Source organism: Balaenoptera acutorostrata, chromosome 19, assembly GCF_949987535.1.
Source record: "Balaenoptera acutorostrata chromosome 19, mBalAcu1.1, whole genome shotgun sequence".
Taxonomy (NCBI): Eukaryota; Metazoa; Chordata; class Mammalia; order Artiodactyla; family Balaenopteridae; genus Balaenoptera; species Balaenoptera acutorostrata.
This window is the reverse complement of record NC_080082.1, coordinates 1,898,111-1,902,611: the sequence shown is the minus strand read 5'-3', so window position 1 is coordinate 1,902,611 and position 4,501 is coordinate 1,898,111.

Here is a 4,501-nt window from a genome sequence, read left to right as displayed (position 1 = left end):
TTCCTGGACCAGGGCTCAAACCCGTGTCCCCTGCATTGGCAGGTGGATTCTTAACCACTATGTCACTAGGGAAGTCCTGAGCCACAATGAAAGATCCCACGTGCCACAACAAAGATCCCACATGCCGCAACTAAGACCCAACGCAGCCAAGTAAGTAAGTAAATAAATAAATAAACAAACAAATAAAAGAAGTGTCTGGGAGGATATTGTTAACTCTTTATTAACAACCTCCTGTCGTGAGGGCCGTACCCTGTGACTGCCCCCTGCTTCTCCATGGTGAACCATGCCCGCTCCACGCCTGCCCCACGCCTGCCCCACGCCTGCCCCATGCAGATCCACACCTGCTGCACTTTGCTTCTTTCTCTGGACTTCTCAAATTATAGGCATCAGATTCTCTGATTGGAGGTGAATTTCTGATTATGTTACCTGAAGCATCTAACACCTTAGCTTTCTTCCATCTACTCAGCTAACATGCCATGATCGCTAACTTTGGAAGAACAAAACTCCTGAGGACCCATGGCCTGTGGGTGACCTGTAAGCACCTGAGAACATGGGATACGTCTGAAAACACACATGGGCAGGAGGGGAACAGCACAGAGGGCTGGGTGATGGGAGGAAAGTATCACAGGAGAGGAGGCTTTGGGCTGAGCCTGGATGATGGAAAGAAGTTTAGGAGCAGAGCTGGAGGGGGAAGAGCATCCCCAGGAGGGGTCAGCACGTCAAGGGTACGGAGGCAGCGCACACAGCTGACGGGGGACGGCCAGTAGCACCCGGCTTCAGGAGCTAGAGCACCTCGGGCAGTTTCCACCGAAAGGATATTTATTCAGTGCTGTGAGCAAGCAAATAGGTGAGGACACCACCCTTGGGGGGAAACCAGTGGTGAACGAGGTAACAGCATGATGACAGCAATGGGTGCCCAGACCCAGACCCGGTGGGGTCAGAGGCTGTGCCCCCCGGCAGAGGCTGTCGCGGGGGGTGGGGTCATGGGTGGTGCCCGTGCCGATAGACAGGGCACAGCAACCCAAGCTGGGGTGGGGACCTGAGTGCAGAGTTCCACGGGAAGGGAGCTTGGGGGTCCAGATCGCGCAGGAAGAAGCTGGTGCTTAATTCCAAGTTTAGTGGAAAGCTCGGTTTTGCACAGGGAAGCAGAATGGTCAAGTTGACATTCCCCGCGCAAATCTCTGCACTGCTAAGAGAAGAATGCATTAGGTGGGGACGGGGAGATGCTGGAAGGAAGTGGTGAAACCAGAGGGCTGGCGATATCATTCTGGCTGGAGATGGGGCGAGCTGGGGGCAGTGAGAACGCGGAGAATGGAAGATGGACGTGTGGCACAGAGGGGTGCCACCAACGGGACCCACTGACCCCTTGCACGCGGGAGTAAGGGGCAGGGAGCACCAGGGGACTCCCTGAGGCTGGCCTTAGCTCTGAGGAGGCCTCTTGGCAGGAGGGACAAGCCCTGTAGAATGAGGAACCCTGCTATTGCTGGGGTACAGCTGTGCACCAGGTGCAGTCTGGGGGCTCCCAGGGAGCAGGTGTCCCGGGAGAGGAGGAGAAGCAGATGTCAGGCAGGTGGGAGAGTGGGGTGTCCAGGCCTCCAGGGATGGCCGTGGAGAATGCCGGGGTGGGAAGGGGCCGGATTCCTGGTTGGCACAGAATAGACAACGGAGAGGGTGTGGGCAGGCGCCCACATCTGTACTTTTGCACAACGAGAAAATAACATAAAAGCAAAGGGAGAAGCTTTGAAGTTTAAAGGCTGGCCAGGAATTCCACAGCACACTCCTAAACTGCAGTCACAGGGACAGGTCCCAAAGACCCAACGGCCCTCAGGATGGGGAGTGGCAGCGCCTGTGTTTGTTTTCTGTACCGTGGCTTTGAGGGCCGAGATCAACGTCTTTCCTCTCCGTGTGTTTGTGGTTTCTCTGCCCGGGCTCCGTGTGGTTCCCGGGAGAATCTTGGTGTCCCAGGGCTAACGCCAGATATCAAAAATAACCTACAAAGCAGAACATCTACCGCAAGACAAAGACTTCTGTGCACACAGATGAAGGCCCTCCATCGACATGAAAGAGGAGATGGAATCACCCGCTTGCTCTTGGGGCTCTTGTTGGGACAGGATGTCACCGTGGGGCGGGTGCGGTCCAGCTCAGGGCCCTGCGGTCCTTTCTCCTCCTGCAAGGCCCCTCTGGACACTGGCCTTTCTCTGTCCCGAAGTCCCTGTGGAAATGGACGGCCTGTGCACAGTTGACACGTGGCTGCTCTCTCCCCCTCCCCCAAGTCCCAACCCGGAGACCCCCCTCCAATTATCAATACTGTCCTTCCTTCCATAGCTGGGAACACCACCCTCACAAGCTGCAGGACGTCTGAGCAGGTGCCTTTGGGGCGGAGTTTTCATCAAAGTACAACTGTAGGTCCTTATACCGTAAGATTTCTCACTCAAGTGTAAAGTTCAGGACTTTGGGTTTTTGCCCTGAGGCTACAACTTGTCTTCAGCTGCACACATCACAGAGCAAGGAGCAAAGGCTGCACGGGCCCCGGAGGATGGCCTGCAATCCAGGTGGGCTTCCTGCTGGCTCTGCCTTTCCTGCTCCCACCCCTCCAGTGAGCCCGGTTTCCCCATTAAAACCTGGGGGTGACCCCACAGAACTTTCACAGAGCTTGTTACAACAAATGTAAATGGGGTGTCTGGGGCCTCATCCCCACCCACACAATCCAGTCGCCGGGGAGCTTTTTAAAAACACCGTTCCTCAGACCCCGGGAACCACAGGCTTTGGGCGGGCAGGGCCAGGCCCCTGTGTGGGTCCAGCCGCGGTGGGGTTGAGGACGGCTGAATGTCCATGAGAAAACTCAGCCCAGGCCCGGCCTGGGAGCGCGGCCTCACCGTGTCACTGATACCGGTGGCGGTAGCCCTGTTGCTGGGTAAACACCTCCGAGTTATCGGCTATAACTGAGCAGGGACGTCAGCTCAGAAGATGGACAGAAACATGTCCTTTATGCTTTTGTTCCGTTTTCAGCATCTGTTTTTTTTTTAAATTATGGTCAATTGATTTTTTAAAAAATTTTTTAATTTATTTGTTTATTTATTTATGGCTGTGTTGGGTCTTCGTTTCTGTGCGAGGGCTTTCTCTAGTTGTGGCAAGCGGGGGCCACTCTTCATCGCGGTGCGCGGGCCTCTCACTGTCGCGGCCTCTCTTGTTGCGGAGCACAGGCTCCAGACGCGCAGGCTCAGTAGTTGTGGCTCACGGGCCTAGCTGCTCCGCGGCATGTGGGATCTTCCCAGACCAGGGATCGAACCCGTGTCCCCTGCATTGGCAGGCGGATTCTTAACCACTGCGCCACCAGGGAAGCCCTCAGCATCTGTTTTGACTCCTTCAAGTCAATCCGATTTCAGCAGCATCACCACTGAACTTGATCCTTCTAAGAGATGAAACACGTTTGTTTTAAACCATCTTGGCTGAGAACGGATCACCTGCATCCCGCCTCAGTAAACAGAGTCCGCCTTTCCTGGTGGCGCCGGTTAGCTGGCGGCACTGACTCCGTGATGCCCTGGGCAGCTGAGGAAGGATGTGAGCGGAGGGCTGCCGGCCGGGCTGCCACTCAGTGACCCGAAGTCCCTGACCCATCCTTCTGCGGCCCCTGCAGCCCGGCCGCGCGTCCTGGCACTTCCCCGCCGTGCACCACCTCCTCCCAGAAGAGCCTTGGAAACCTCAGCTCCCAAGGGGACAGCAATGTGTTTTCTGTAAATTGGGGTGCAGTGTACACCCCGAGAGTGTGTAAAGTGCATTAGTATTGAGTTCACGCCATGCGTTTACAAACGCACAAACCCATTCACACCAGGTCAAGACAGAGACCTACGCATCCAGCTTGCTGGCCGCTGGCCTGCCACATGTGACGTTTCAACTTTAGTTAAACTTACATGCAATGAAAATTCAGTCCCTCCAACCTGGAAGAAATGGACATATTCTTAGAAAGGTATAACCTTCCAAGACTGAACCAGGAAAAAATAGACAATATGAACAAACCAATCGCAAGTAATGAAATTGAAACTGTGATTAAAAATCTTCCAACAGGGCTTCCCTGGTGGTGCAATGGTTGAGAATCTGCCTGCCAGTGCAGGGGACACGGCTTCGAGCCCTGGTCTGGGAAGATCCTACATGCCGCAGAGCGACTGGGCCCGTGAGCCACAACTACTGAGCCTGCGCATCTGGAGCCTGTGCTCCGCAACAAGGGAGGCCATGATAGTGAGAGGCCCGCGCACCGCGATGAAGAGTGGCCCCCACTTGCCGCAACTGGAGAAAGCCCTTGCACAGAAACGAAGACCCAACACAGCCAAAAATAAATAAATAAATTAATTAATTAAAAAAAAAATCTTCCAACAAACAAAAGTCCAGGACCAGATGGGTTCACAGTTGAATTCTATCAAACATTTAGAGAAGAGCTAACACCCATCCTTGTCAAACTCTTCCAAAAAATTGCACAGGAAGGAACACTCCCAAACTCATTCCG